The sequence below is a fragment of the Ambystoma mexicanum genome, chromosome 5q (genome assembly GCF_040938575.1).
Source record: "Ambystoma mexicanum isolate Mex_15411 chromosome 5q, UKY_AmexF1_1, whole genome shotgun sequence".
NCBI classification, from domain to species: Eukaryota; Metazoa; Chordata; class Amphibia; order Caudata; family Ambystomatidae; genus Ambystoma; species Ambystoma mexicanum.
In genome coordinates, this window is record NC_090933.1 from 757,031,711 (window position 1) to 757,052,378 (window position 20,668).

General features: G+C 44.9%; 1 protein-coding gene across 2 annotated transcripts in view; it reads left to right on the plus strand.

The window, feature by feature from the left end:
- LOC138497642 (polyamine-modulated factor 1-binding protein 1-like) overlaps positions 1-20,668 on the plus strand; it is a 2,990,269-nt gene that overhangs the window by 2,730,587 nt on the left and 239,014 nt on the right. The window lies entirely within an intron of this gene.

A 20,668-nucleotide genomic window follows, 5' to 3' on the forward strand; every position in this document is an offset into this window, starting at 1 on the left:
TATGGTAACTTCTTCAGGTGTGACAAGAGAGGAGGAAAAGAAGGAAGGAGGAGGGAGGGGAGGCGTGTGGTGGGGGGAGTGGGATGGCTGTGATGGGGTGTAGAAAGGGTAGTCAGAATGTCCTGAGTTTTAGTGGCAAATTGTGAGGCCCGTGCATTGCAGAGGGCCTGGGAAGGAGAAGGGCAGGGGAACACTGTGAAAAGTTCAGCTGTGTTATTGGATGCGCTGGAGACCTGTGCCTGAATGCGGGCTCTTTTCTTTGAAAGAAAAAATGAAACAAGACAAAGCAAAACAGACAGTTGCTGGTAAAGCACATTGCTCAAGCTTTTTTTGTAGTAGAGAGTAATAGACCTAAACATATTTGGAACAAACTCTCAGGCTCCGACTGGCCAACAGGGAATCCTGTAGAGACAGTCAGACAGATGTGTTTGGGCCTGTTTTATTTTTAAATATGGACCAGTTTAATGACTCAAGGCCTCATTACTGTTTGGCAATGGCAATGGCAACGGCAATGGTAATGGTGGCAAGGTTGTGCTAATCCCCATTTTTGTAGTCCATCGGATTCCATGGTGGGTTTTGGCGCAATTGCCAAAAAACATCCATTCTGCTGCAGTAATTTTGACGATTTGTGACCTCAAAGTGCAGGATTTCCCTCCAGCATTATGCTGGAAGGAAATCGGTGGTGCGTTAAAAATCGCAGTAATTCCACACTGCCAAACTCATAATGAGGCCCTCAGACCCTTGGTGAGCTGTGCAGCTGGTAATTTTGACCAATGTCAATGTTCCAACATGCTGTGAAGTCAACTATATGCCTCATAATTATAGAGATACACATGGAGGTACTTAAAAATCACAAACTGCAATGTGTGGACCTTCATTTATTTTTGCGATGCTCGGGCCATTTCCTTTTCCCCCAGTCCAACATTGCATTTTCTATTGCAATCCTGAATAAAAATATTAGCAACAAATTGCTGAAGTGCCACGTGTTTGCTCTACTCTTCTGAACTCCTACGACACACGATGGGGATTGCCAGGAGTTAGTAGTTGCGGAGGTTCTCGCTGCGTAATTGGTGTAATTAATCATACTCATGACAGATGCTTCTGGTGCTGGAAAATAAAAGCACATTCAGTGATAACAAATCAACAAAAAGCCATGGGCAGAGGAAGTGACACTGCAAGGCTGAGGGCATCACAAGATGTATCATCACATGACCCGTGTCCGGATGACATCCCAGAAGGTGATATAGGCCCTAGTGACATCAGTCTTAAAAAAAAAAAATACAACCATATTAAGATTAATAAAGTAACAGAACAGACAAAAGGCTATGCTAGAGTCCAACCGTTTGTGCTGTCTCTATATTTTAAGGGTGCAGGCATGATCTTCCAGGTTCACATCTAGCAGAACCATCATTGGACCAGTTGAACCCCCTTCTTATGCAGAGCCCCATGTGGCCATTACTACTATCCCATGCCTGTCATAGCCTTATGAGCCAGGCAAAGTCATAATAGGTTAAATGTAGCCACACACGCCCAGGTACTGCGCTAATATGGGACATGCATCATCATATACCCAAGTAGTGAGATATTATGCCAGCCATGTACAGTCATCTTCATGTGCAAGGTACAGCCGCTCAAGCTCAATTGCCAATATTGTGTGCCAAGTGCATCCTCAATCACCGAAATGCTGCCATTCTATACCAGGACAAACTTGGTATGCCGTTATCCTTGTAGGTAAGTTACAGCTGCATACGCCCATATATTTCCATTATATGGAAAGTGCAGTCTCATTTTCCCAGGCGCAGCACTTTGTCAGCCTTGCCTCGCAGCAGAGTGACCCATTTGAGACAAAGGAATCAATAATGTCAGAAATTACCCATCAAGGAAACAGTGTAGAGATGGAGCATTGTGCATTTTTGGTTGTTAGTGGTGCATTGTAAGAGTGCATGAGTCAGCTCATTGGTTGGCAAACTGAATAGAATCACTTTAGGTGATCTCAGTTGAAGCAATTAAGGAAAATAAGACTTACAAGGCAATGTGATTTGTCCAGGATCACATAATTCGGTCCAGTGGATACCCCCGTATTTGAGACCGGGTGCCCTTGCTTCACAATTTCCAATACACCAAGTAGAATGCGTCTCTTGACATCCTATTTTAAGTTTTACTCATCATCATCAAGTTTATTCGGATTTGCATATAAAAAGAATCCATAAAAGCACTGCAAAATTCATACACATTTTACACCATAAGAACATACCATTTTAGCACCACAACGAGAACAATAAACAGAGAAAATAGCTAAACAGATACCTTCATCGAATTAAAGGAGAATTCTTGGTCAGGGCAATGTATCAAGCATTAGTTTCCTGTGACCAAGAGCTATTTGTAAATACGAAAGTAACGACCAGCTCACTTGGGGTAAGCTTGCCCATAGCAGATAAGTTAGGGCAGGCCAGTATTGCCCGACACCCATTTCCCTTAATAAAGGTCATATGAGCAGGTTTCTTGCCTTAATATATGCAGGACAGTACAAAATTGGGTGCACCAGGTCCTCATATGATGCTTTGCAAATTTGGCAGGATATATCTGTTCCCCCTGCCCAAACCGCCCACCCCCGGCCCATGCTGCCACCGCAGCCTTTAGGAGATTCAGTTAAACCTTGCCCTTGTCACTAGGACCCTATCCCTCGGAAACTCTGCCTATATTAGGTAATACTGTACACCAGGGGACATGATCGTTATCAAGCCATGATTTTTTGGCTTCATGGTTTCTCTTCTTTCTCTATCAAGGTGTACAGACTCTTGAAAACAGGCAATCCAGCGATGTATTTCTCCCCTGGAGAGCACACTACTGGATGGGTACAGCTGTGTACAATTTATCCCGCCCAGCTGTTTCCTAATGTGAGCCAACCACAGGATCTTTGCACCCTAGTCCTTGACTATCAGGAAGGTAATCAATTCATGGATGAGTGTCGCCCTGCCATTTCCCCATAGCCTGAGCCAGTGTGATCTTGTGATGCCACTGATTGATGTACAGCCCAATCCCGTCCTAGTTCGAAATTAGGTGCAGAGCTTGGCAGCCCTAGGAGGTTTTTCATAAATTTATTCTATAGGGTCTGAATCTATAGACCTCACAACTCTATCCCAAATTTAGCTACTGAAACTGCTTTTCCCTTATAAAGCTGGAACAAGGGGGCTATTGGTTTTGCCTTAAACAAAGACATTGCCCTGGAGCCCCCAACCAGAGCCTGCTTGAACTGCAGGGCTTGGCATCCAGGTTAGCAGAGAATCTGACACCCAGATAATCAAAGTGATCCACCCTGGGGATAACGGTAGACCTAAAAAGCTTGGCCCTAAAATTGATCCTGTGTCTCCTCTTTCAGCAGGACATCACCGCTGACTTGGCTGCATTCACCACCAGATCCAGGCCCTCCTTGAAAGTGGCATATTCCCTTATGAGAGCTTGCAGAGCCCTTTGGGTACGGGCCATCAAAACAGAATTGTCTGCATACACCGAAACTGGTAAGCCTTGGGACATCAGGGGAAGCCCCCAATAGGTGCTTGTGGAGACCATTTATGTATAAACAGAACAGGAGGAGCGCCAGCACACATCCCTAGCACAACCCCAGTTCATCTTTGAATGAGTCAGTGCAGCGCCCCCCCCCAGCGCCACTCCGCAACACAGGCTTGGGTGTTAACATGCAACCTCGCCAAGAGGTCCACCAACGCCCCCGGGCAGTCCATGGACCTGAGTATGTCCCACAGCTTTGTGCGGTTGACTTTGACAAACGCTTTGCTCAGGTCTATACATTCCAAATATATGGGCTCCTCCCTCAAATAAAGTGAGTGAGCCAGTACCAGGAAGAGATTAATTGTCTTTTCTGCTGTACCTAGCCCTGGTCTGAAGCCTAACTGGACCTGAGAGAGAACACTGCTACTCGCAACCCAGTCCTCCAGTTGGGCCAGTATAGCGCTACCCAATATTTTAAAGATTGAGTCCAAGAGGGAAATGGGTCTATAAGAGGCAGGAGAAGCCTGGGGTCCCTTCTTATAGATAGGCTGAATTACCGTCATAGACCATGAGGGTGGTATTGCCCCCTTCACACCCCCACACATATAACGTTAAACACTTAGGTCATCACAGGTGCCCAAATGTCTGGCTCCATAACAAATAGGTCTGCTGGGATATTGCCCGGACTCAGAGCTCAATTACATCGCTGACATCCAATGGCTTTCTTTATTTCTTCCACTGTGATGACAATGCTATCCTCAGTGCCCATCTCATCACTATGCCCTGGTCTACCCCTTTCTACTTGTGCATCGCCCGCCACCATACTCGTCACACTGTAGTGTGAGGAAAAAATGTTCTAGCCAGGCCTCATCTGGGACATTATTAGTTGGGGTCACCATAGTAAATTCTTAATGATGACCCTTCTGGGCAATTTCCCAGAATAATTTGGAGTCATTCTCCTTTGCGGCTACCACCCAGGCTTCCCATGCTGCTTTCTCTGTTTCTCTTTTCCTCGTAGCCAGAGCTTTCTTATAGCATGGTCTGGTGCTTATAATGGTGGGTTTAGAAGCATTGTTACTGCTCAAAACCTCCAGTACGTTCTTCCTGGTTTTAGAGAAGACAGAATTAAACCAACCTTCTCTACTCTTATCTCCTTGTTTGCCTGGAGGGCCGGAGAACACCCGAGAGATCTGCATCAACATACTTCCAAACTCCTCCAGTATGACCCTGCTCTCCGGTTTTCCGACAGCAGAGTATCAAGTTCACTTGAACTTGACACTACTGCCTTTTTTTAGTAATTCCTCCTTCCCGTCATCTCTTCTTTATTTGAGCCTACACCTGGAGGTATCAAGCGATACCTCCAGGGGATATACCTGGCTCCCCCCCCCACACACACACAGTTGACTTGATCCACAATTTAATGGGAAAATGATCACTGCAAATATCGAGGCGTACCTCGAACCCCCTTATAAGTCCCCAGTACACTACTGGGACACAAAGATAATCTATTGTGGAACTGCCTAGTGCAGAAGAGAAGGTAACTCTTTCCAGGCATATCCCAAGCCAACCGTCCATTTGCAGTCCATATTCCCCACTCGTAAAGATAGTGCCACAGGTGCAAACCTTCTACACAAAGTCTGGTATCCATCATAATGGGTGGAGGTATCCCAGCCACAGCGTCTTCTGTGCTATCATATCAATTGTCTACCGGGCCACCCCCCAGTTTTGCATTAAAATCACCTCCCAGTATCCAACACACCTTCCCCAAAGGGAACCTTACATATAGTTCCTCCAGCGCAAGGCTTAGAACACCCAAACAGTTTTTCTCATATTGCTTGTGAGAACTATTGTGAAAATTCACTACTACAAGGTCCAATTGGCCTGATCTACACATTTTAACCACCAGGATGAACGGCACAGGGTTTGCCAGGACCACCTGCACACTCTCCAAGTGTGTTTTAACCAAGATACACAACCCCCATAGCTTCTGCCTCTCTTATTTTTCTCTGCCACCCACTGTTATGAGACAAAGCCATCAACGCTCATTTCTTCCTGGCACCAGGTTTCTTGGAATAAAACAATGTCGATCTTGCTGATTACCCTGTGACTCTGAACACGCTAACCTAGTTTTTATTCCAGCCACATTCCATGACAATAATGACTGGGTATTTTCCATGGACTCCACACAGGGGATGCCCTGAGCAGCATTATACCCCACCTCTTGTGGCCGCCCAGGAGCAGCCCCCGAGGACTGGCATCATTGAATGTCGTCCATGTCAGTGAGACGGGCAAATTGATTCTGGGCGAGTACCCGGTCAGGTGCTCTACAAACCAGTCCGGTCACCCCCCTTATGCTTTGGATAACACCATATGAAGATGAAGATTGGGGCGCTTGGTATGGGGTCGACCGGGGCCTGTGGACCTATTTAGATGGACACAGCTCATTGCCCTAGAAATGATCCCTCATTTCTTCCTATCTTGAGGATAGAACAAATTAAGCGTCACCAACCAGGCCCTGTGTTTATGACGGTAGGTGCCCAAATTAGACACAACCAGATACTTGGTCACCTGTGCTTTTTAAAGGTTAGCACCACAAATTCACTGGCTATTGACTTGTCCTTGGTACCCACCCATGGTGTTCTGCTAGCCATTATGATCGTTCGGGGATCTATAAGATCACTCTAAATATGTGAGTTTACCCATTGCGCTGATTTGTTAATATGGCCCTCACAATCTTCGGTGCACCCCATTCCCTAAGTGGTAGTGCTTCCAGATGCAACTGCAGCGAATATTGCTTTGGGTCTACCTTATCCTGTACCTGTGCCACAGTTCTTCTGGTTGTTTTTTGTACCCAGCCTGGGATGCTTAGGGGTTTCAAGCACCAGATTAATGGCTGTGAAACCTCTGACATCTAGGAGGGAATAAATTGGCTTGGAGGGTGGCCTACAGGGGGATGTATCTCCACTGGAACCACATGTTCTTTTCCCCTGACCTGTTCAAGTTTAATCCAACATTTCTTTCCGGGGCTTCTCCCTGGTGTGTCCTTCTCCTGGGGCAGTTATGGGTGAAACCTAGGTTGACCTTATTGCTCAGTGCCTCAACCTTTCTTTTATGACCTCACCTGGTCGTCCAAGATCGACAAGGTGTTCATAATGTCTATTTTAAAGGTTATAAGAAATGTCATAACTAGTGACAGTGGATCATTGATCGGACCCTCCACACCCCTCCCTCCTTGAGTACTTAATGATTCTGCTACCCCTGGGTTGCGGGGGCAGTACTCAAACCCTCCCGGGAATCATTATGCTCATCTGTTCAACTCTTGGTGGTCGTGCAGATTAGTACTACCTCCGTCCCCAAGCACCACACGGCCAGAAGTAAAAAACACTACCCGTGCGGCACTTGAGGTCACAGGTGAAGAAAGCCGTTGATCAGGAACCAGAAACGCCAAAGGACCCCCGACCACTGTAAGGCAATGGAGAGTTAATCAAAACAGGGAATGAATAACAATACCATGTGATAGAAGCTCAGAAAGGGGCTTACCCAAAAGTGAGGGAGATGGCGGCCTGTGAGCTATGGAGGTGTAGTGGGGGTACAGCATACACTGGTCGGTTGTTTCTCTGATAGTATTCAGGAAGATGGAAACACCTGAGACAAATACATAGGGCAATCCGTGAGCAGTCCAGAAAAAACAGTTCCGAGGGCCAAAGGTTAACCATAAAGTTCAGTTAGAGGAGATCCGTGGGCAGTCCAGTGAACATATCCGAGTCAAGAAACCAGTAAGAGGCAATGGAAACCAACGGGTTAACAATCCTGGGATGATTTCCAACAAGGCAGACAAAGCAACGTGATATCCGGGGCAGAGATGAGGCAATCCGTGTAACGTTCCGTGGTCGAGCAATCGTAGTAGTCAAGAGTATCCAAAACGCCAAAGCAGTCCGTGAAAGAAGCAGCTGTGAAGCGGTGCTTCCGTGTTTCCCTGCTTCTTTTAACTGTGTGGAGGGTCACCTGATCCACATCACGTAGGGGACGTGAGGGTCCGTGTCACATGACCCGTGATGATGATGAAGGCGCTGTGGATGCCTCGTCACGTGACGCACGGTCCTGTGTGTGCCCAAGCGGTAGCGCCAGTCGTGCGAGAACCTCCATGGGAGGTGCCAGTGAAGAAAGGGGCGAAGAGCCCTCGGGCCGTAATGAACGGGTCTCCTTTGTTTGGCGGGATATCTCTGCCGTTCGTGTGCAGGGACACGAAAGTCACGTGAGCTCTGATGATGGTGAATGACTGGTGAGTGATGCTGCCGAATGCTGGGAGACATGACATGATCAAACTGGTCCTGAGCACCCATTACTGTGGACAGTGTTTGGGCCACGCAAACCCTGTCCAGACTGGGCAACATACCAAAGATCGGCATTGGGGTAGGGTTAGCCCTCGCTCCCTGAGCTAATTGCCAACTCAGTCACCCTAATCTCCTCGTCTAGGCAAATTACTTTTTGTAGGTATGAGTCCAAATTCCCCCTAACCTTTTGCTCCTAGCGGGACCCCAGGCACAGCCACTGATACCACTATTTTCTCCAGCATGGTAGAATTATCTTTAGTCTTTCTGACTTTCTTCGAACCCTGTGTGTCGAGGATGCTAGTGGATGCCTTGCGTTTTACCATGATTAGTACCCTTTATGTCACACACACAATTATATTCCCTTACAACCCTGCAATAGCCTTAATTTACAAAACTATTATATACATGGGATTGCGGGGAAAGATCAAGTACAAATTCAATGTAAGAAATCCGAATTAAAACTAATTAATGACGATAGATAAAATTCATTAATTCCAAGTCCATAAAATCAGAATTAAACTTGTTTCAGCCACATTTAAAAGCGAAGAAAAGCACCCTCTGTAGAGTGCAATAGACAATGATTAAAAATTGGCTAAGAAGTTGATGATGGCGCATAAAATTCCTAATAAAAAATGGTGTCAAATTTTTAAAAAGTAGCCCAAAATTCTAAGCAGAAATACACGTTGTAACAAATTCGAGCGACAGTCCAACTACTTTATCCCTTTGGCTGGAAGTTTTACTAAGATTTCGGCATCATATTCTTTCAAGAGCAGAATCAAATGCTTGTATTCAATAAAGTGTATTTGCAAAGCACCGAACCCCATTCTAAATTAACCAGAAAAACAAAAGGATTATTTAAGGAATATTTAACTAAACGTGTTGGCTAAAACAAGTATGATTTATTCTCTTGTTTTCTGTCTGGACACTGTTTGCATACCTAATCTTTCAGTTTTTGGCACTGCAATTAACAAATAAAATTGTTTTCTAAATGACAGTACTCAATTTATGAGCAACACTTGTGTATAGGCGCGTTATAAATGCCATATCATATCATATCTTTTTAAGGATCCAGGTTGTGCTGCAGTCGTTCCCTTACTCCATGATGGTTTGTACTGTACTTCCCAAAACGTGTTGTTTCTCAGTGTGTCGCAATGTAGCAAGGGGCTCGTGTATTAGTCGAAGTGATTCCTTAGGAATTATCCGTTAAGAAGTACGCCAAAACATCAACACTACATTAGGAATGCATCAAAGCAGCGTTTCATTTGCCATATTACAATTATCTTTAGAATGGAAGTATCGCAAATAATAAAAATACCTCCCATTTATTTTATATGCAATTGTTGCTCCTCTGAGCCCTAAGTAACAGAGCGCAGAATATAAAACTTGCAGCTGCATAATTTATTCCTGTGCGTTGGACTCTTTAATAATAGCTTCAGGGCGTTATTACTTGACTTAATATTTCAAGAGCATTATTCTCACTGGCATGTTTTTTTATCGGCAGCGCATATTTATTGCAAGTGAAAAAAGTGTCCAAGATGCTCAACAGTACCATAAAGCAGAATTTGCATCGTTCCACTTCCAAGTCATATCCAACGACATTAGAACATCACTTTGCTTGACAGTTGTTTATTTCCGCAAAGCAGTGGCTAATCTCGGGAGGATAGCTCAGGGGCAACATGCTCGCCTTGGAAGCAAGACGACAGAGTACCACAGGTTCGATCTCCGGGTCCTCGCTTAGAAACCAGTGGGTATTAAGCGTGTGATAACCTATCATATCATATCATTTTACACAGATAACGTTTAGTTGCAAGTGGTTGACCTGTACATAGAATGCTAACAAACCTATCCTAGACTAGGGAACTGGACTTGAACACTGGGTCCTGTTAGACTTAACATATGTATCTGTTTTTATTCCACCTCAATCTGACCTTGATAGCCAAAGGTTTCTCTTTTTGTGTTGTAGTTTGCAGCCCTATAATCCCCGTAGGATTTCATCTGACACACATCCCCAGGGATGTCAACCCAAGAGTTAGATTAATCCAATATTGGGCTCGGTGACAGGAAGGACCAGGATTGGCCAGCAGACTTTAGAATAATTCCCCACGTGCATGTATCGTTCTGTCCGCTCCAATTTACTATCAATATAGCTGAGACAAGTAGGTCATCTTGTTCAGTTATTCCCTGCAATTCCCATAGGTGTTCAATCACCCCTTCCTACTGTGTAAATAAGTATCTTTGCACATATTTTATATGTACTGATTATTCTGTTGCTCGCCAGACATGACAGACCTCAGTGTGTCTAATTCAAAGATTACTTGGTTTCAACTGTCCTCCTCCTCCACACGGCTACCTTCAGTAGAATAGTGAAGAGGCATGCCCAGGGCTTTAACTGGGCAGAGGCTAGCCGGGGTGGTGCCCCCGGCAGTCTCCAACGATAGGTTCTCTGCCGGGCTCCCCTGTCCCACCACCACACCAGTGCACAATGCTGCCTGTGACATTGCTCTCATCATGATCGAGCAAGTTGCAGCCCCAAACGCCTGCAACAGCAAACCTGCGAAAAGCGTTGGAGGCCCGCTGCTGCCATTTTAGCTGGAGTCCCTCCCGTCATGCCATATTACCCTGGACTAGAGTCTCTGCTTCATGTCACCATCCTCCAAGACGGAGAAGCCAAGGTAAGTCACTTGAGGAGGGGGCCGCCTTTGCATGCCCAAGCAAGCCATTGCCTGCGTTTAGCGTGTACTGAGATGGGGTTTTAATGATCATTGATTTCTGTGCATTGCCACAAGTGGGCCATGTCATATTTGTATTAAGACTGAATTACTTGTAACACACATGCCAGTAAAAAGGTAGCAGTGTGCATTCAATTAATTTGATGTTTGGTGACAATTGAACTGTGCTGACAGAGAGCAATGATGGGAACCCGGATCATCTTCTTTTGAGGCCACACATTTCCTCACAAGATCCTCTGTGGGTCTTGAACAATGTCGCTTGCTTTCATCTCTTCTCTTTATCAGGAGCTCTGTGAGGAATTCGACCATCCACATGGTGGACGTGCGCTCGCCTGGGCTTTTTGAAATGTTTAATTAAATGGAATGATGGTAGAACAACCTCAGGAAAATGTGTGGTGCAAATTCACACACATTTCCCTATGCTCACACCACAGCAAATGCATAGACAAGTGTACTCTGGTTGGACACAGCCTAGAGGCACAGTCCGCCCTGTCATATTTAGTTGGAATGTGACAGCAATGAGTGCATTATATCATCTCCAGGAAGGGGGAAGACCAAGCTTCCCCTTGCCATGGACAGCCTGATTAACAAAGGCTGCATGGATCCACCCAGCTCTTTTGTTGGGCCCTGCCGCTGGTGGCAGCAATGAACATACCAATAGAGGGTACCTCAAACAGGCCCACATTGGGCCTTGCTGCAGAGGTTGACAAAGGAGACAGCAAACACAACCTTTCATACATAACTGTGTCAACCTGAAGCCAGCTTCTGCCCTCAGTATAAATGAGTGAGCTGTTGTGTCTGGGACTGCTGTTTACAGTAAGCCACCCCACGTGTGGAACCCCATCATAAGGTACGAGAAGGTGGTTTGCAGAAACCAGAGAGTCTGGTCTCGCCGTAGCTTCAAGGGGAACCTGCCACTTTAATCGGACCACATAGAGAGGACCATTTAGAGACTATTTGATCAACAGACAGGAAGATGGGTGGGACTTAGTATCACAAGGGAGTGTGGCCAGAGATCTTTCTGTTCAGAGAAGGTTTCCACCAATTTAGTTCTGGGGCACACCTTGTTCATATTTTAACCCCTTTACCTTTCCTGTTACAAAGCACTCTGGTTATGACCTCACAAATACAGGAGATTGTTGGTAGGGACCCCAAGGTTGGTTCAATAGGGTAGGCTTAGCCTGCACCAATCACTGTGGCCCACTGGGCTTTAAAAGAGTGCTGAGCCCATCTTCTGGCAGATCAGCTGAAGGCTTCACCAGAAGCAAAAAGAACAACTCATCCTTGGACCCTGGCTGAAGGTACAGTTTGTCTTACATCTTCCGCCAGTGAAGGAAGGCCAACATTTTCAAGGAGAGAAGCAAGATCCCTCCCATAAACATCTCAGAGGAAACAGAGAGAGATCCAGAACTCGAAGGATCCTCCAGATGCTCCAGAACCGGTACCCAGTGAGCACACAGCGTGCCCTGCAGCAATCTTCCTCGGTCGGAAGTGCCAGAAGGTCTCGGAACCTACAACCAAGAACAATGCAGCTGCCTGCAACACACTCCACAGCTGTGGGCTGTCTGCCTTAAAGGACTGCACGAGCCAATTGAAGAAGCTGGGAGAAGTGCCTCGACGAGCATCTACCCCCGTCCGCCTTAAAGGACATTTTTGAGCCAGTCGAGTTCCTCAAGCTGCAACAGACTGCAATGCTGACAGTTGTCAAGCTGCAGTCACTTATAGACATCTGAGACGTCTCAACCAGTGCTTCAAAACTGCCGATCAACACTGAGTCGATTCCTGACCCCGAGCTGCCATGTAGGCCAGCCTGGAGGTGTTTGTCCAGCTTTGCTCGCCGAACTGTCTTGCTGCCTGATACCCGCAGTTGACTGCGGTCTTCAACTCTGTCACAGAAGCTGGCAAAGTGCCCTGAAGGCATCTCAACCCTGTCGAGTACCAAGAACCTCCACAGCACAAGGCACATTGTGGGTTTGTCCCCTCTCCCCATAGGCCCCTATAGACATTTGAAGACCTAATTCTCCCTTTGCGCTGAAGCCAATAAACCTTAATAATCTCTGGTGGTTATTAACCATACCGACTGCCTTCCTGTCAGTATCCAGAGTGCATCCCCTTTTCTTCTTTGAAACATTCTGTCCTCTGCATTCTTTTACAGGGTGGGTTGTATTGTGCAGTGTTGATAGAACTGTCTGTTGTGATCTTCATTACTGCATAGGTACACACGAACAGGCCGCCTTCCTGTTACTTTGCTAACTAGTGCGTTCAGGCTCTCATTTGCGCACTCACAATCTGCTTTCTTGTGTGTAGGAGACATAATTTCATTGTTCCACTCTACGTTTGTGTCTGACCTCGCAGAGAGAAAAAGCAATCTCATGGAAATTGCAATTTCCCAATCTGTCTGGGAACTACATTTCCCAAGTTTCCTTCAACTATTTACTGAAAGTCAGGCACATCAGTGCCGGCGCAGCAGCAACAAGCCGGTCTTCACCGGATTGCAGTGTTGTGGCTTTAGAATGTCTTTCCTGGTTCTAGATAAGTTGAGGGTCTTTACAGTAGACTCCCTCGATACACTAACTGGCAACCTATGTCGTGGGCTATCATAACAACCTGAACCTCATGTTAGCTGCGCAGAAAGCGAATCGCCTGGAAATTGTTAACAAATACCTGCGCTCCAAACTTGAAGCCGCCTCTGACACTATACATGATCAGGCTTCCATGCAAAATCTTGAAAACAATCATACTTCTTTTAAAATAGTGCCCACTTAGATCTGTCAGAACAAAACAACTACTAATCCATTGAACTTGGGGGAAGATGACAGTCCGGGGATTTGGAGTTTACTCACGTCTCACCTAATCTCTTTACAGAAAGGGATGACCCTGGCCGTCCTCCACCCACCTCACCCAAATGAGACCTTAACCTAACAAAAACCCAAAATCTGTACTCACCTAAGACACTGAAATGTGCCTTACTCAATACCAGATCTCTTAACAAACATGCCCTGGACATTCACAACTACATTTTAGAACTAGAACCTGACATGATGTGCTTAACAGAAACCTGGATTACTGATACAAGCGGTCCAATGATCTCTCTGGCTAACCCAGATGGGTACACTTTAATTTGTCAAAATCAAATTAACGGACATCGGGGGGAAGGGTTAGCGATTTTTGCCAAAAAGCACTTAAAACTCGTCACTGAGGCAATGTTGCAAATGCAAAATCTTGCACTTGAAAATGACTGCAACACCTTGCAGCTGCATCAACTTTCTTGTAATGTATTGCCTTCCTGGTGATATGCTTAACTTCAACGAAGATATCACTCAGCTCTTGGGCAGCATAAGTAGACCAAACACTGCCACCATACTTGTTGGGGATCTCAATCGATGGCGCAGTTATAATGCTGAGATAGAAGCCATAGACCTTGAAACAGCTATTAACAACATCCTCTACTCGGTTCTTAACAGTGACCCCACCACTGATAAAGGGAGCATACTCGACTGGGAAGTTGTTAAAACCCTGACTGTCCAAATAAACAATACCATTCCCTGTATTTGGTCCGATCCCTATATTATAGATTTCTGAATCCAAATACCTAATCTTCCTCCGAAAGCATAAAACCTTCCAAAAATAATTGTCAGCCGGAACTTCAACAAAATCCATGTCTCAGACTTGTCAGAGTGTATAAAACAGGTCATGCTCTGTACCTCTGAGTCTGACCACCCAACATCTCTTGTTAATGTCTTCAACCTTAGCTTAGACATTATTTTGGACAAAGTTGCACCTCTTAAAGAAAAATCGGTTAGAGACAATACATTGCATCAAAAATGGTTTGTTTAAGATCTCAGTCTTAAAAACAAAAGGAAGGCCCACACCAGATGGCTTAAATACCCAACAGAGGCAAATAGAACTTGTTGGAAAACCTTGGAAAGAGCCTATAGATATACAATTCTCAAAATTAGGAAGCCAATAATAGAAGCTTTTTGAGATTCTTAGGTGTCTAGCTAGCCGTGCCTATCAATGCGGGAGGGCCCTGTGTACCGTTGACATCTGTCACACCAATCGCCAGCCGCGTTTCCTGTTCTTATTTTTCTTTCATTGACGGCTTTGCAGGTCTGGGTTGAAAAGGGCAAGGTCAATTCCCTCCTTTTTCTCCTTTTGGTTTCCATCACCTTTCTCCTCTGTTTGAACTGCCGTCCCGGAATCGCTGCTTCCTCATGCGTTCGGCCTTGCTCAAAGTGTGCTCTCCTGCTCCACCTTTTATCCCTGTGGGGAAGGGAATGGGCTGTCAGGTGTGTGTAGTTATAGCCAGTTGCTTGACTCTGCCTGACTCTTATGTTGGGACATGTCAGGTAAATGGCTCTGGTGTTAGTCCGTTGTGTTTCGCGCTGTGAGAACGTGTTTGTGTAGGAAAGAGGGGGGGATAGAGTTTTTAAATATCCTATTAGGATGGGGAAAAGGTGTCATAAGGAAGGGGGTATGGAGTCTCACCCGTCGGTGTCCCACTTCCACTCCCCACAGACCCCCCCCCTCCATCCAAGTGATCCTCCCGCACTGGTCCACCTCCTGGAACTGGATCCAATAGCAATGGCCGTGACCTGGCCACCTGGATGACAGATCCCCGGGGACTAGTAAGTGAGACACCTTCAGGTTTCTCTCATGGGGCATGTGCCTAGTTATGTAATCCAAACCACTGCTGTGCATTTGGGTCGCGTTTGTTTTTTTTTAGGCCATGCCCATCAATTATTAAGCCCCAACCCTCACCTAAGATGCCCCCAAACGAGAGGTCCCACTCAATTTATCAACACACCTAAAGCAATGGGCTCTTGCGTGTGCCAAATATAATGACCTATACAGAATGTGCTTCCAACTTTGAGGTTCATGTTTTTTTTTAAATTTGCACCCCGAGTAGAATGCGGAGCGACAGCCAAACAGCTAAATTGAAATGAGGGCAATAATTAAGCATTATAGCCCTTTTATGAAGGCAATAGGTGCAATTATGTGCATGGATGCCGAGCTTAGGGGCCTAAGCAAACGAAGTGTGTATGTGTAAGGGTCAGGGTACATAACTGCCCTTATTGCTAGGAGGTGCAGTAATGCTATTAGCCAGGTTTCAGACACTGACCTTCAGTTTTGAAAATGAGTCAATAAGCAGCATCCGCCATTTCAGCAAGACTTCCAAGCATCCAAGCAGCTGATGCTTGGCTGCCACATCTGAACAATCTGTCTTAATTGAAGCGGGGAGAGAGGGAGTGACATGCCGCTTAATGCAGAAATGGGTCTTATGTGGCAGCAGGCACATTGAATGTTGACTGTCTTCCTAAGAGGTCCGTCAGGAATGTTGGTTACATGTGCTTGCCCCCTTGCTTTAGGCCCACCCCACAAATCTCATTTCTGTTGCTACTCTGCTTACTACCTTTGCTCTCGGCTTTCAAGTGTTTCTTGAGGTGTCTGGTCACTAATGAGGAATCTTCCATGGAGTTAGAAAGAATGCATCTGCAAACCAGCTGCCCCCTGGATGTTTAATTTGGTGTCCATCTTTAAATGGTCTTTACCGGATTGTTTCCTTGGATTATACCTTTCACTGCAGCAAGCCCTTAAAGGCACACGCTTTGTTTTGCATGGCAGGTTTGCCAGTTGGCACGCTGAAAACAATGACAATACAAATCTGTTATTTAAATAGCACTTTGGTCAAACTGCTTCACATAGAACTTTTTTTATACATATAGTTATTTTTACGCAATCGTAAATCACAATCATTTAATCACCTCCCTGAAGGATGAAAATCCGAGTCAGCCTTATCAGGATTTAAACCTGTAACCGCCACATCGAATTCAATAGCGAGTGTGTAACTCGCTGAGCTATCGCACAGGGCTGGCTTACAATGGCTGACTATTGCATACGGCATGCACACACTTTACTGGGTGTGCTAACATGTTACCCAGTTACTGATGTTTAGATAATCTTTTCCCTTCCCTTCCTCACCCTTGCCTGTTGCTATCATTGATTTGCTAATGCTCTGAAGCAATCTTTAAGAGCAGTGCAAGACTTTATAAAGAAATACTTCTAATGCATACTTTCCTTCTACAGATTCCTCATTTTAGATGCACCTTCTCCATTGCAAGCAGTCTTTGGCAATGTTGTCAGCTCTCAGTGTGGCACTGTCTTTTGTCCTTTTGGAACCTTTTGGGGTCCCTGATGCTGGATGCCATATTAGGGCAGTACATATGGAGCCAGCAGCACCCCATTACCTCCATTGCCTTTTTGCATGCACGCTGAATGTTGTTCAGGAGCACTTCTACTTTTTTGTATTTTCTACTTGCATGTCGATTCCGCTGAAGGTGGATTGCGTGCAGTGGATGTCCATTTCAGATTCCCACAAAGTATGCCTTTATTGCCTTGGAAAGGAGTATATTGGGGATGACTGCAGATTGTGTCACTCTTTGTACTCTAAGGCCCTTTGGTAGCGTGCCTCAAAACTTTTTTCTCCATAAAGACTGGAAACCTACTCTTTCAAAGTTGCCTGCTCCGGAACCTTCTTCAAGAAGCCCAAGGAGACTGCAGAAAAGATCTTCCACTCTTGTTATTGAGACGGCATAGAGAAGAAGCACCAGAAGAAGTTCCATTCACACAGTAACACTTTGAAGGGGCAATCTTCTTCTCCAGAACGAAAAGCCATCACTCCTGTTCCAGTGATAAGGAGGGCACATCTGAGGAGTCACCAAAACCTAAGGTACCATTCCCCACCAACTCCTCTACCTTGGAGTCGTGGGAGAAATTCAGTCAACAGATGTAGGGCATCTTCGCCAATGTCCCAGCACCAGAGATTTCAGTTCTGGTGCCTGGACTTGAAAAAGTCTACAGAGGCTCCTCATTGGATACCAGTCACATGGCTGTTGGTATGTTTCTGGCTCTGGTCATTTGCAGGGGTTCCCCCCAGTTCTGTGTGGCTTTACCCACCGGCACCAAGACCCCAACTTCGGTTCCACAGCTCTGACATATACCTCACTCTATTTTGCTCATATTTATAGAGCCCAATATTTTACAAAAATGGTCCAGATATGTGATGAAGAGGGTAATCGTGTCCCTTGTAGGCTGGAGCCCTTCTATTCTGGATATGTGAAATACTTTTCCCAAGATTTCTATGACTAGTATGTTACCCTTACTGAACTAGCTTGCGCTCTTTGGGCTTCTACTTGTGTGAACAGAGATTGGGTTTATGGAAGCCTCCATTTATGGCAAGAATAATTCCAGAATACTATTGCTAAGGCCCATCGGATTGTCTTCTCCAGTGAAGTCTGTGGTCAAAGTTGACCTGATGGACACTCTTGACCGAGGTCCCCCAGTCATGACACTGTGGATGAAACCTGTCTTATGTTGTGGTCCACAACCTCATCAAGAAGCACTGTTCACCTCCTTTGAATCTGGGTTTCTTGCCTCATCCCTAAAAGCCTCGTGGTACAAATGCAGGTACCAAGAAGGCCACGTCCCTGTCCTTGCCAGAGACAAAGAGAGTTACAACTGGATGTAGCTAAATGATGTATGATGGACTACAGACACAACTGACTTAATTTAGTACATAATCAAAACACATAACACTGATACTCTTTCGTCTCATTTGATGGATGTCTAACATGGTCTGTAAGACTGTTTAGGGTGATTGGAAGTTCACAGCCACCCCCACCCAAATACCTCCCCTGGACCAATTCATGGATGAAGAAGGCATCTGGATAATGTCCCGGAAGACAGATGTAGCTGACAAATCACACATATTGTTAAACACAAGGTGATCAGCATTGTAGCCCAGTAAAATGTAAAATGATGCCCACAATAGTGATGCTGTGGATTGGCGAGCCAGGGCACAGGTGAGGTTATACAGACCAACCTCTAAATAACACATTAAGTGGAAAGGGTTAAAACAAACTGTAAAATGCAATATATTCTTTGGGAAGTTAACAGAGAACAACCCAAAATCAATCTACTACAGCCATGGATGAAACATTCCAGGTAAAACATTTGAAACCCTCCGACAGGATTCCTCTCACACTTCCTCTGTGCATTAATGAATCCACTTATCCAGACCAAAGAAGTGTATGGTAAGCCAGGCTATCTTTGGATGCTGCGCCAAAGCTCATACCAAGCTAAACTCAGTGTTTTACCAGCACAGGGAATGTTGAATATATGTTGACAAAACCGATAAGAATGGCTTGCTTCAGCCCCAAATATTGAATTAGTCAAAAAAGTAGAACATGGAAAAATTGGCAACATAGCCAAGTTTTAACTCCATTAGCAATTTACTGTCTCAGGGTGAAGGCATCTGAAAACTGTTTGTTTTTTTATTTCAAAACAGTCCAGCTCTTTAGTTTACCTCCACAGTACTGAAGAAAGCATTAACAAATCAGAATTCAGAAAAATTGCATTCTTCTGCCCTTACACTAAAATTACAGTCTTGGCCAAGTCATCACATTTTCTGCTTCTCTGTTGCTTCTTTGGGTGGGGTGTTATTCTCCAAGCTCTGCCTCTCAAGATGTAGAATGGCATGGCCTCTACTGTCTTTTGAGAAGTGGATGTTTGCTGTCTGGACAAAGCTAGTTTATAAAAGTTTAGATCCTCTCCTTTGGTCTTAATTTGTTCCACCCCGGTTAGCCAATGCATTAGTAAGAGATGAGTGCCACTCGTGCAATCAATTGCACTGACCATCTTGTTAGCTTAGATTGAAATTAAGCCAACGGTAACCTGCCGGCTGTGCATATATAAACTGGCATGTTTATGTATGAACAAGGATTTGCAAGACCAGTGTTTCCCAATTTATCTTATTAGTGACTGACCTTGCCAAAGAGAACAGAAGAGCAGTGTTGCCCATGGGCGGCATCTTGTCTCAATAAAGCTCTCATGCCTGCTTAGTTTGACTTTACATTAACTATTATGGCTGTCTTTCATTTGTTTAAAGAAGCATCTTCGAATTCTGACATGTACGACTCCCTATAATAAGTGCCACCTATCAGCATCTGCTCTTATAACTGCTAATGCATTATGTCACATTCCAATATGGTGGATTTCCCAGTTTTTGAGTTACATGGGTTTTTGTTTAAAGTGATATATAATTTAACACTGACTATTTTACAATTTTCAAAGCCATGTTATGTGTGAGAAAACAAATGATTTTCTATTACACTGTGTATGAAGCCTTTTCAAAAATACACTTCTCGTGTTTAACAAATGGTTGTATTTTTGTTTTGAATGGTTGCACTCTCCGCTACTGTATTTTCATTGTACAGTAAGAGACCAACAGATATATTGCAATGTAAGCTTGTTTGGGCAGAGCACCAAGCATTGTTTAGAAGAAAAAAAAATCTGAATATTTACAAGTCAGAAACAAACAAGTCTATCTATGTGCTTTCCATGCAGACAGAATAACTTCAAATGCAGCAAACTGATGTGGCTTGCTGTGAAAATAGTTTCATCCTATCATGGAATCTGAAAGGTTAAAAAATATTTTGTATGTTATTTGTCAAATACCTTCCTGTCAAATTCAATAGGAAATGTCCAGGCCTATATGGCTGCTGTGACGATTTGCCAAGTATCGTCACTTCTCCCCAGGGCAGAGCCCTTTCCCATGAGGTTAGGGAGGCGTGGCTGCTGCCCAATAGTCCCCATAGGGCTGGTTTAATGTGGGAGGACCTCATGGGGAGGGACTCCCCCTCTGGGGATAATGACGATCACCTAGGGGATAGCCTGTTGGCCAACATCACACCTCAACCTTCCATAAATCCCCTTCTATGCCAACCTGCATTCTTGAGTGTAGACCCATGTATTTCTGTAGTGTAGGAGAAACAGCCAAAACAGAAAGCACCAGGACGAAGAAGAGCACAGAAGATATGAAGATTGAATTTGAAAATGCTCAGAATAATGCACTGACGTATCTTAAATTGATAGCATAAATAATTTGGTCCCGAATTTCACAAAAGTTGTGGTTCTGTTGACCTTTAAACCTCTTTGCATGATTAAGTGCAATTGAAGGCTTTGGAAAGCATGTTTCAGAAACCATGAACATGGGCTAATGTTAAAGAATCAATTGTTTGACATTTTGTTTTTTTAGAA